We start from the raw sequence: 13,806 nt of genomic DNA on the forward strand, positions 1-13,806 counted from the left end.
AACCAATTGTGATGGCGACAATTCGCATACGCCCTGGCAACGAACCCGCAAAATAAAAAGGTTAATTGAGGAAACATCAACGAAACGGGCGTGACATGGATGTGAAGAGAGAAGCATCGCCCAAGTAGAGAGAGAGACAGAGACTTCGATTTGATTTGAGCGTAACATAAAGAGGTCAAGCGGGGTTAGCGCACTATGGGCAGCAGCCAACTCACTGGGCCTGGAGCCTCCATGTGCCCCGAAGATCGGAGCTGGGAGCCTGTGCCTTGTCGTTGGCAGCGTTCGGCAGTGGCAACTTGAACCTCCGCGTTTTGGGGGGCCATCTGCTGGCATCATCAGGCCGGAATGGAACTCCTCCCGCTGCATGCCTGACTGCCAATTGGAAACAATACCGTTTCTCTTGTTTCTCTGCTCAGTTCCGTTTGATTTACAATGCAACGACAACCACAAAAACAGCAAAAAAAAAGAGAAGAAAAAAAACCGAAAAAAACAAGACAAACGTTTGTCTATTGATTGTTGTTGTTGTTGCTGTTGGCCACTTTGTGGTAGGTGGTGGTGGTAGGTGGAGTGAGCTGGGCCAACAACATGGACGCCATCATCACCGCTGTTGTTGCTCGAAAACCACAAAAATATTTGGCTATTTCGCCCGCACGAAACTTAAATCCCAGCTACAGCCCCCAATGGGAGAGCCACCACTAACTCCTAACTCCTTGGCTCCAAAAAACAACAACAACAACAACAAAAGTGTAACACAAAATACGTGAGTCGAACTGCAAAAGGTTTTAGTTCGAGTCCATTTTTATTTTATTTTTTTTTCTTCTTTCTTATGGTTTGTTCGTTTTTTTCAATTTTTATTTTTATTCCACTCTCCCGCTCTCAAAAAAAAAAAAAGGAACGTGAGTTGGGCAGTCGATCTATATATATCTATATATATAAACTAGTTACTTATTTTATGGCAAGCTACAAAATCAAAATCGTTCTCCCATTTTTATGGTGAAAATCTTATAATTACGTTTCCAACCGATTTCAATTGAGAAGTGTATCTAGTACCTTCTATTAACTAGAAGGAAGAGATCATTGCTCAATCAAAAAAAATAAAGCGTCCACTGAGCTCACGATTGTGTGCCACTTATTCGGTCGGTCAGTGGTTAGATTGGTTTAACTATGAGCTTGATGATTGGTCGCAGATACTAAGAGACAACTAGGAGAGAAAGAGAGACAACGGAGATGCCTATGAGAGAGTTTTTACTATCGATTTTGGTTTCAAACTAAGCTCGATTAAATTTGCTGTTTTAATGAAATCATAAATTTTGCCCGCCATTGCTTTGGCTCTCTTTCAAAAGTCACAGTGGAGCAAACCAAAAGGACTCGATCAAATCGATTTACCCATTCGTAACATATCATTCTCTTTCTCTTCGATTTATCGGTTCGTTAAGCAAACGTTAATCTTTAACTTATTTATGGTAATCAACTGTAAGCACTTTGATTTTAACGAAAGAAAGGTAATTAATCTTGATGTGAAACATTTTTATGTACCCATCGTAAGATCAGAGAGAGAGAGAGAGACTATTAATGTGTAGTCTGATTTTAATGTTGTTTTTTGTTGCATTTTGCCTCACTGTTTTCACTCTCTCGGTGCCTGTTTTGGAGGAGACCATCTAATAGTCAATTGGCCAGCTGACCGCCCTGGCCAGAAAACCTATTTGCGGTTTAATCGAATTTACTGTCAGGCCCCATGAAATGGCCTGGACCTGGACCCCTTTGGACCGGGGCACATCACTTGTTGCAATTGTTTGAGATTGCGGACTGAGACTAAACAAAAAACTAACCGTAGTTGTAGTTATTAGAGGGAACCAAATTCGGCATTTTGTTGTCGCTAGGATTATGATTGCATATTTCAGTTTCGGTTATAGCCAATTTTGAGGTTGGCTGAGTGACGTAAAATTGCAGCTGGAGCTCTTCTAGTTATGTTTCCGCCTTTTCGTCATTAAATTTTAATTGTGTTTTCTGTGGACGCCCATTTCAAGTTGAGGCTACGAGCTTTTTGGGCATCGATTTCGTTCATGGACCAAAAGTTGAGAGTGCTTTTTAGTTACTGTGTGTGTGTGTGTGAGTGTGTTTGGAGTGCTAACTGTTTGCGCAAACAACAACAACACACACTATGCACTGTGTGTTTGCCACGTCAACAACTTGGCCTTTTGTTTTCATTTGCAATTTGTGGCTGACTTGCAGGAGTCCGGCCTGGACTTGGACTTGGTCTTGGGATTGGAGTCTCACTTCTAATTAGAAATTCTTAACGCTTTGTTTCTACTACACACACACACACATACATACATGGATGTTGAAGATCTCATCTCTCCCGTCGTCTATGTTCCTACAGCCATTGCCCTTTGATTTGGTGTTTTATTTTTTCTCTTCTGTTCGTTATTCGTTTTTAGCATTTAAGCGTTAAAATTTGTTTGCCTAGCCATTGGTGGCTGTGGACAGTGCGTGTAAATAGAAAACAGACAAAAGCAGTTGAAACAACAAACAAACAAAGTCCATAAGGCCAACACACACACAAACACACACACACACATAGAGACAAAGCGTGAAGAAATGTTTTTTAGTTACGTTTTGTTTGAAATTCCATCAAACGTAAGACAAATATGAGTTTTATAAGCCATGAAATTATAATTTGCCTTTGGTGGTGGTAAGTGGCCAACTGACTGCATAATATAACACACACATATTCTAGTTATTTGCCCATCGCATTAACTTCTCTCTCTCTGGACCAAACCCAGAAACTGCTACAAAGACGAAGCGTGCGAACCATTTGACAGCCATTCAATATGGACAAAGTACGACGATTGGAATGGGTAGGAAATTTTTACCCCACCTTTCAAATAAATTAATGAAATGTTTGGCTTGAAATATGACAGAGTAATAGGCCAAACATTTATATCTTTCATTTCAATATAATAACTTGCATAACTGAAAGAACTAAACCTTTTTAATTAAAGGTAGTTTGGCTTAGTCCTTAGCTTATTAAATTGAAATTCTGAATTAGAACATTTTCAACCCAAGGATCTGCTGTTGTCATTAAGAGTCTTCGAAATGGTATGAACTTCGGTTTAAAAATTGTATGGAACTCCCTTGATAGGGTTTGGGAACCAAAGTGGTATCCATCGAATCACGATTATTAAGTTTTTATAGAGAATTTATATAGTTTATACACAAAAAGAACCAACAAAAAAGACAAAATTCAAAACAATTGTTCCTCAGTGGAAAGAAATTTATTTTTAAGAGCTTTCATTTCTCAAATTTTCAAATTCTATTAAAATTCTGATTAATGATTTTTGGTTTACTTTTTATATTTAGTCTCACAAATTTAAATTTCATCGAGCGTATCTATATAGTCGGCTTGGTTGGTTCCAGGATTTTGGTGAATTTCTAATTAAAATAGCCAGCAGAAAGTGTCAAGCCCTTTTTAATGCTGTGCCATATACTTGTACATACAACTGGGTCGGTTTTTTTTTTTATTTCTTGGCCCGGCCAGGGAGTTGAGGCAACAGTGTCGTTTGGGGTCCCTAATCTGGCTTGTCATCGCATGGCAGCTTTCTGTCTGGGACTTCCACGAAAATGTGTGAGACTGGCTGGCTGGCTGGTTGGCTGGTTGGCTGACTTCGCTCTCTTCACTGACTAATGAGCCGCCAAAACCGCGGGAAAAATGACAAATTTTTGCTGCTGCAGGCTGCTGAAATGGTATGGCAATGGCAAAAAAAAAACAGAAAACAGAAAACAACATCAGGCAACGATTTGTAGACCCGTTTAATATTTAAAACAAAAGACATGGCACGAAATAAACGTAAACGGAAACATTTGGCCAAAAGTCTCTAGCTTCATGTAACTGCCATTTTTAACACTTAAATGAACAGCCTCTGTCTGACTAACTTTTTTGGGGGCGGGGGGAGAGATGGAAATGGGTTGGAACTGCAGAGTTTAAGGTGACTTTCTGGAGAGTGGAGCTGGAGTTGGAGCTGCCGCTGACTAAATGCAAATGAGCCTCGGGCCATGCCAATTGGCATTCGAAAATGTTCTGCAAACTTGCAAACTTTAACTAATTTAATTGATGATTTCCATTTTGGGTAGACAACTGGCTGCATGTTGCCACAAAGGTGTCATCGCTGTCGTTGTCGTGGCTGCGCTGCACTGCTTGAGCATGTCAACGCCGTGTTCATTAATGTCAAGCAAAAACAAATCGAGTTAAATAAATTGCGACCGCGGGACATTTAATTAGACGACAAAGAAGTCGCAAATGCCCACCAACTTCCGCCTGGACCTAAATAAAATGAAACTCAACTCTACTCAACTCAACTCATCCGAAATCCAGCAAATACAAATAAATCTTAAAAGTGCAACGCAATATACAAACGATTGAACGATAAATGCAATAAATCCTTATACCCTCAAACTAAGTTTAAGGAAGCCTCAGAGCAGTTGCAAGTTGGAAGCCAACGGAAAGATTCCTGCCTTGGGGGCAAAGATTCGCAATCATGCGTTAATTTAGTTGCATGTGAAGATTAATTAATTTCCCAACATTTTTACTGCCCCGTGCTCTCTGTGGCCTCTTAGATCGGTTGGTTGCAGCTTCACCAAAAACAGCGGGTGTCGTCAGGGTTTGCGAAATTGCTGTTTATAGCTTGGCCATTTGGCCCTGGTCTGATAGTCGGCCAGTTCTCCTACTTCCAACGAAGTGAATTTAACTCTTAGTCGCTGCTAACTGACATTTTACGGTCTGGGAATGAAATTTGTTGTATTTGAAATTCTTCTAGAACTTTTGCAGATCTATTGCAAACATTTAATAAAACTCAATTCTAGGTTTTTTGAGAAAATGCTGAACAGAGATTGACAGTGACGAGGTGACAAAGTCAAAAGTCTAGTCAAGTTTTGCCTAATCCCCTCTTTTAAAGAAAATATTACAATTCTGACACATTTCCCACATGTTTCAAATGATTTGGTTCCAACAAAATGATGTAATTGTTCCATAACATGGTTATATTTACATAGAATTTCTTATGGTTTTAGCTCAATTTAAATTCCTTAACCAAAAGACAAGAACTGCCTGATTGTTTTTACTATCCCTAATCCAGACTTCAACACGCAGCAGACACTGAGACTTGGTTGAGACTTGGAAGCCAATCGAAGCACTTCAAAAATCGCATGTTGGTAACTGCAATCGAAAAGCTAAATGGCGAAATACAAACACATTTTATTACATATTTACAATACACATATACATGACTGTATCAGTCTCTCTCGTTCGTCTACTAGTCTGTTTGTAGAGACTAAAGAGCCCAAGAGGATCCTGTATGCATTTTGCCTTGGCATTGTATGTATTTATGGCTATTCATTTCGTGATCTACTGATTTCGCATGTGTTGGACGGGAATTCAGAACAGAGTTGTGGATGAACTTGTAGCCTTTGCTCCATGGCCACGTACTGTGCAGCAGCAGCAGCAAAATGAGATACACACACACACACACACAGACAGATACAACAACAACAGAAAATATAGCATAATGAAATAAAATAGAAATCATTAAGACCAAAAATACACATAGTAAATCTCATCAAGAATTTGTAGCAATTTCCTGTTCGATGATTTTTAATACCAAACAATACACACAGACCTATGTGTGTGTGTGTGTGTGTCTGGGAAGCAGCAATCCCCACAAAACAAGAGATCTTCGCCAAAGCCAAAAGCAAATCAAAGCAAACCACTGCCACTGAGTCATGTTGCCGCCCAGTGGCTGAAACTCTGACTCGGACTCTTGGCTTGGGATTTTTGGGTCGTGTGCACAGTTCATCATCGGAACATAAAAATTCACTGCGTTCATAAAATAAGAGACCCAAGAAATCGACGACACAACAACAACAACACAAAATTTTCGTCTCATGCTGATGAGCAGCTCCCAGCTTCATCTCCATCCCCATCCCCATCTCCAGTTTCATTTTCAAATATACAACCATCCAAACGATACGAAACGAAACAAAATCGAAATTGGTAAATAAAAAATAAAGCAATGCAAACAACACGTGAGAAAATCTCACCCAAAAAAAAAAAAAATATATACATAAAATAAAATATATGTATAAAAAAAAACTTGGGGACCCAAGAGCAAAGAACTTGAACGATTTTTATTTCTTGTTCAGTCAAACGATGATGATGATGATGATGGTGGCGACTAGGGCGACTTTATACCTACATATAGTATAGGTATAGGTAGATATATATGTATTGTATGTGAATATGGTTAGGTGGATGGCCAGATTCTCCTTTTCCCTCCTTTCCGTTTGGCTTTTTTGTTTCTTATTTTATTTATATTCTCATCACAACTGATTGCGTTGCGCTCGATGCGATTAGTGTTAAAAGGTATTAAAGCGGCAAATGCACAACATACACGAAGTGGAATGGAGAGAGGGGAAACGGGGACGTAGGTGATCCAGGGACAGACGGCGACAAAGCGACTGAAAGACAACAAAACGTTACAGTTGCCACTGTCCCACTGTGCTCCGCTTATTTTTTTTGTGGCTTTTTGTTTCTGTATCTGTGTGTGTGTGTTTGAATGTTTTTTTTTTGTCGCCCATTGTCGCTCAATTTGACACTGCGGCACCGGCAACGTCACCATCAGAGGCAGAGGCAGAACAGAGCAGAGTTGTCCCGCAGTCCGAACTAAATTTGTTGTCATTTGATATGCGAGTCATGAGGATTATTAGGTTCAGTGCGAGAAAAATATACAGCCATGCGACCAGGCAATATCACGAGGGGGGTTTCTATAATTTATCTATATGAAAAGTTGTAGTATTTACTGCTAAACAATTGGTTTCTTATGGCAATTTCATCCAAAATTGTAGAGATCGACTTGAAATAGACTTAGTTTATGGAATTTGAAAGCTTTATTAGCAGCTCTTTCAATTTCATAGCCTTTGTAGTAACCTTTTCAAAGAGAATGGTATAACAAGCTAAAGCAAAGTATAAAATAGACAATAACAAACAATAAATAAGTAGTAAACCTTGTACCTATAAGTACTCAACACTGGTCTACACCTAGAGAGGTGGGAACGGAACTATTAGGAAGCTGGAGATCCTCAAGTTTTATGAAATTTGGCAAATTAAAAATAAAAGAAGTTTCTGCAGTCTTACTTATACCTATTGATTTCAGTATTAAATAGACTGGGCTATATTTTTAGAACTAAAAGAATTATTATTACTTTTCAGTGGACTAAATGACTGAGCCACTTAGACAACTCATCTACCGATGAAAGAATTAATTTTTAGATATTCTTCTATATAAATTTATAAAATATTTTCAAATAATATCTTCTAAATCCTTTGCTTCACTTGCTGTTATATCAGTGAAAATAAATCTATAAGGAATTTCTATGAAACTATTTTGGATGTAACGCTTTCTCTTGTAATAATTCCCGCCTAATCACTTATGATTTCCAGATTTTAATCAAAATTCGTTTAGAACTGCTTAAACCGCCCCGGCAATCATTTATGCCGCGTCTTACAAAGAAGACATTTGCCTGTGTCATCGTGGAGACAGCAATCTCCCCCCAGACTGAATCCATTCTCCGTCATCATCATCATCATAATTATCATCAGCGTCATGATCATCATCATGATCATCACCATGGTTGTTGTCACCATCATCAACGCGCTGTCATTATTGTCGTCTTTATGGTTTTATACTTTTTTAATTTGGAGCAAACTGTCGTTGAGCCCAACGTGGTCAGTGTGCTTGGTTTTCAGTTCAGGTATTTTTGGTTAACTTGTCTTTTGATTGGGTGTTTTTTCTTTCTTTTTTTTTGGCTTTTAATTTGACTTAGAACGTAGGTCTTTAAGCCAGCATAAATCGAGAGATTTGTTGAGTTTATTTTTTTTTTACCATATATAATTTACACACTCCATTTGAAGATGAAGAGTGTTTGTTCTGAACAGAACAGAACAGAACAGAATATAACAGAAGAGAGTGAAAGAAAAGCGGAACAGAATAGAAAATAACTGCGGCTCATGCACTTCATTAAGGCTTTGTTTGCCAAAGGTGTCGATTGGTGGATTCGAATGGACCCGAATGCTCTCTGGTCTCTCGCCCATATTTGTCATCGTAAATATGTTGAGGCAAACAAAAGACTTAGGCAACAAACTTGGACAAGTTATGCATAGATTTAAAGATTTGAGATTGGAATTTATTTACCATATATTGTACATTCTTTTTCCGTTTCCATTATTTTGTGTGTGTTGTGTCTATCTCTCAAAAGAATGAAAACGAAGATTGACACCTCATTTTGTACTTGGTAATTTCTCAATAAGCGTCTGCGTGGGCTGTGGCTGAGGCTGAGGCTGACTGCGTGGCTCTGGGGCCTGATGCTTGATGCCTGGACTCTGAAATGGCCGGCAGTCATTAACATTAAGCCCAAAAGCCAGCAGACCACCACGGAAGACAGCGTACATACACTGAACGTGGATAGATTAGATCAATACAAGTGCCACCAGTCACTGGACCTGGGCTGGGACCGAGTCGTCGCATCTACTGGACCAAAAGGAACGCTGCCGCGGAATGGGACGACGTTTGTCGATGTGTCGCTGCGATAGGCATTTAAATCTTCTCCTCCTGGCTCTTTAGTTTTCTCCCTTTTTTTGTTTTGTTGGTTCCTCTTGCTGTTGTTGTTATTGTTGTTTTGTTTTTGCCTGTTGCAGGTTGAGTAATGTTTGTTTGTGTTTGTTGATTTTGCACTCGAATGTGAAACGCAACGCGGCTCAAGTGGAGCATAGCGTAAAGTGCTTAAATGTTTCGATTGTTGTTGTTGCTGTAGTTGTTCTTGTGGCAGAGCAAACAGTAGGCACTGACACTGGACTGTCAGTCAGTCAACTAGTCGACAGTCAGCAGCGGCATTCTGTGCCGTCTTCTTTATCATTTTGATGAAATCGGGAACCTGGGAATGCGTTGCACTTGCCTCCTCCTACAACGTAACGCTCGCTTCACGGACGCGACCTCAGTTAAAGTGAGTGAAATATGTAAACGCTTTGACTGGCACATTCTAGAGGGGAAGAGAGAACGGAAAGAAAATGGGCCTATAATGAAGTATATTTGCTTTGCATTTTTAATCATTTTCAATTGAAGTTTCGTCGGAGTTACTCGTCTTTGTTTAAACAACACGTCGAACTGGCAATTTGCAATTAAAATTTAAATCAAAATAATGCACAATTAAAACCCCTCGCCGAATAACAACAACAACAACTTTTATGTTGCTCTAGTTTTTTTTTGTTTCTCCTTTTCGTACTCAGTCAGCATGTTAAAAAAAAAACAACATTAACCGAAACCCAAATTGTTTTATAAAAATGTTAAATGCTGTAAGTTGAAAACAAGTTTCTATGTTTACAACTCTGACGATAGCTGGTGGCTTTTGGTGTGTGTTCTCTATAAACATTATTTATAAGTTTTATGGTAATCTTGAACTGGCTCAAAAGGCGTAGTTGCCAAAGTAAATGTATGAAAATGTAACTAAACAGGCCTTAAAAAGCCAACCAAATGGACAGTATGACAGCTCAAGGTGAGATAATGAACAAGTAATGTGTATTTATTATATGGAATTTTTATATATATAATTCTTTTTTTTTTGAAGAAGGATTTTAAGAAAGAAACCTCAATTAGAGGCTAAAAACTTCTGGACATGAAACTATTCCAAAAACCAGTTTAGTTTAGTATTCTACCAAATGATATCAAAAAAAAAAAACTTAAGCCTCATAGATGTGGAGGCAAACAGGCTTAAATATCGTAATGATATTAGTAATTTTATTATTTGCCAAAGCAATTCAAATTCAAAAACTTATGTACTTAGGTATTTGCAAATTATATATTAAATTCTCAGTTTAATGACCATTTATCAAGATCATTTCCGTTTTTTTTAGTGTTTTATAATGCTGATATTTAATAACATAAACCTAAATCTTATTGTTATGACTTTGTGACTCATGCTTGGGAAACTTTTTAGAAATTAAAGAAAACATTTTTGATCAGAAAGACAATTAGATGACCATATTTGAAAATTACATAAAACCAATTAAAGTTAGGCAAGTAATTATTTAAAATACATCTTAGTTCCAATTCATTTAAAAGGGTACCAAGCTAAAAATTCGTTACTAACATTTATTTACTTACTTTACTAACATTTATGTACTTACTTTACTTACATTTATTTACTTACTTTTGCAAAAGTAGTTGAATTTGTTAAATTGCTCTAAGAATAAGTTATTGATTTGATTATAATAATTATTATTAATATAGGTACATATATGAAACCGTTTAGTCAATCAATTTTCATTTATCTAAATTCCAAGTATTCAGAATTATGATTAAAATAGTCCAAAGTAGTAAAAGGAGTGCAATATATTAGTAATTTTGGTTCAAATTGACTTAATGGTGACTTCAAATTTGTTTCTTTTAAAATGTTTCTTAATTTTTTGACATTTTTTCTTGGGTTTTAACACCTTAAATTGACTGATTTCTACAAAATCTCCTTGCCTAGAGAGAAATAATCAAAGCTTGAAATCCTAATACTGCAAATTCTAAATTGTTTAAATTAATTTACTTTATATTAGACTCACTGCGAAAACTTACTCATAAAAATTACTTAAAATCTTTGCGCATCAAGAAATTTCTATTTTTAAGCTAAAACGTGGAATGTCTAGTGTCACATTTACCTTTCCAGCAAAACGTAAAGTATTTCCATCTTTGTACTTTGTTCATTATGTGAATTGGGTTTTACGCCCTCATACATTTTGTTTTGTAAACATTTTATTTTGTTTTATTGTGTTTCTGTCTCATTTTGGCTTCATTTACAAAATCTGTGCGTGCGCAAAACGTAAATTTGTATTTTACATTTCATTTGAGGCTCATTTTTCTTCTACTTAGACTTGGGTCGAAAGAAAAAGAGAAACGCATATTTGACACATTTTGCATTTTAAATGTTGACAATTGTCGCCGAGTGTTCGTATTTATTGTTTAAATACAAAATGCAAACAAATGACTCAAAGTCGAGGCGATACTTTTTGTGTGTATCTTGTGGATGCTGTGCACGTGATGGAGTTGGTAAGAAGATTTGTCATAAGCTAAAAGGCACAAAAGGGCAGCTTGACAAGTGCGGGGCGTAGTGCAATGGCAAAGAGATGCCAAATTGTCATTTTTTTTTGTTTTTTTTGTTAAAGACTTGCCCAGATTTATGCAGTGTGCGTGTCCTGGCCATGTTGGCCATTTGTTTTGTCCCGCTTGTGGGTATGTTGTTGCAGCTTTTAAAAATTTGTTAATCAATTAGTCATAATTTACGACTCAACAATAATCAACATCGTCTGAAGGCAATGAACTGGGACTGCACTTGTTGCAAGCACTGTGGCAAACACATTTGCCACAACGCTAATGATGCATTGTGGCTGCCCTGCACATACATACACACTTGTATATGTGTGTGTGTGTGTGTATTGGTTTGTGGTCTGCAAAAACAACTTAAGCGTTTAACACGATCTTCAATTTGCGCACAAAAAAGGTTCAAAACACAATGAGAAGGAGAAGAGATCAGCAAAACCAAAAAAAAAGTCGTGCGATGCAGCGCCAATTGGCATTCATATGTAGCTACAGTGAACACTGGAGTAAAATGAACGATATTTTAAAATAAGTAAATTAAGATTTAAACTGAAATTGCTGAAAGTTCTAAAAGTTATATAACTTAATTTTAATCGTAAGTCTGTGTTTTTTGTTAGTCTTTACTGTATATGCTGTGTCTGATACACCGGCTATGCAACCGTGTTTGAGTATTCGTGTGTGTGTGTGCATATATGTAGAAATGCCTCATGCTGTGTCGTAATCGCAAGTTCGTTGCCTAAGTCTTTCGTTTTGCCTGCCACTAAATATATCATCGATACGCCCTCACTTGCTCTCTCTCTCTCTCTCTTAATCTCTCACTTTCTGTATAAATTCCTCCCTCTCTTTCTTGCTGCGGCTTTAAAAATATGTTGAGTTAAGCTAAACGACTCAGCAGCAGCAGCAGCAGAAGCAGCCACAGAAAAAAGTGGAAGGCACGGAATGAATCGCATGTATACGCCCATCAATGCTGCCACCACAGTGGCAGGTTGAAATGTTGCGCCAACTTTTGCAGACTGGGCACGAAAGCGAAAAGGAACCCAAGCCAAAGTCAGGCCAAAAAAAAAAACAACAACAGAATCGAACTCAGAGTCAGGATTTCGGTATCCCAATCCCAAGCACTCGGCACCCTTTGGTGGCGACTGCAATCGGATCGCGTACTTTGTGCTGTTCTACACGCATACAACAACTGCAGCAATGAAATGCAGGTGCTTACCCCTCTCCACACCCAGTTCTCTCCCGCAAACTCCAGGCCGCCCTTCCACACGGGTCACTTTGTATGCCTCAGAGAGAGTCTTGTACGAAATTAACTACAAACAGCAGTACAAAATATTTTAATTAAAAATTCCTAATCGTGTGCGAAGCATTTTTTATCTGATTTCTGCTGCTTCATCTCCTTCTTCGACTTCTTCACCATCATAGTCAGCACCACCACCGCCGCCGCCAACTACACCACTTGCCCCGTGTGGCTTCCCCTTGACTTTTCTATCCTTCTGTGGCTTTAGTTTTGCAGCGAAAGGCTAAAAATGTATTAATAAGAAAACGCCAAAATGGCTTGCGTGTGTGGAGGACGACGTCTGGCCAGGCTCAGACATATAATAAATTGCATTTGCCTACCAGAGAAGATGCAGATATGAGTCCCACCAGAGCTCGGCAACAGTCTGGGCTCCAATTGTTGCTGTTGCTGTTGCTGCTGGAGGAGCTCAGTTTGCAGTTGCATGCAGACGACTCGGTCAGATATTTTTGCATCTAGATACTTTTTGGCAGTAATGTGCGAAAATTTCATTGGGTGTCGAAAAGTTAAGTAGTGCTTGCAGTCGCTGTCTTTGGGTTTGCCTTTTTGCCATCTTCCCCACCCCCTCCTCTCCTCCTCCACCCACCTCTCGTTATTCGCTCTCAACCATCTGCCTGGATATCTGTCCACTGTTTTACTGTGCTTCTTGGCTGTAGCTGCCGTTTGTATTTAATGTGAGAACTAAACATTTGGCTTTTTGTAGCCTCTCTTCAATTTGTATTAAGTTGTTTGGTACCCATGGTTCCCCCCACACCTCTTGCGCCCCTTGAAGCGTTCATCTTTAATTCCGCTAGGCGACGCTTTGGGGGGATAGAAAACTATTTTGATGGCAAAATTGCTGTTCAACCATGGAAAATTGCTGCATTTTGGCCAACGACTGTTATCAATTTCGCTTGGCTAATTGGTTTCAAATTTATGGACCTGTAATTGATATTTATGTATGTCGTCTCATCTGCAATGCGTTGTGTTTAGATGTCAAACAGGAGGCAGCCAACAGGCAGTCAGCCAGTCAGGCCAAGGGATGCCTATGTAATTGGTTAACAAGTAATTTGCTATAAATCGTTGGAGCCAGCTGAGATCTGGCAGCAAGAAGTCTTAGCCAAATTCCAATTTCACATAGAAGTCGTTATCCTAGAGAAGTCGAAATCCTCTTCATATACTGGGAAGAGTCTTAACTTCTAGATAGACTTATGAAAATTTACTAAATTTTTAAACAAAGTCTAGTTATTAATCCCTTTACTTGCACTAGAAGGTGATTTGGAACTAGTGCCAAAGTGTATTTAAATTAGGTCTATATACGTGGCCTTCGTTTAAACTAATCTCTGGTTC

This window comes from Drosophila willistoni, chromosome 3R, assembly GCF_018902025.1.
Source record: "Drosophila willistoni isolate 14030-0811.24 chromosome 3R, UCI_dwil_1.1, whole genome shotgun sequence".
Classification (NCBI taxonomy): Eukaryota; Metazoa; Arthropoda; class Insecta; order Diptera; family Drosophilidae; genus Drosophila; species Drosophila willistoni.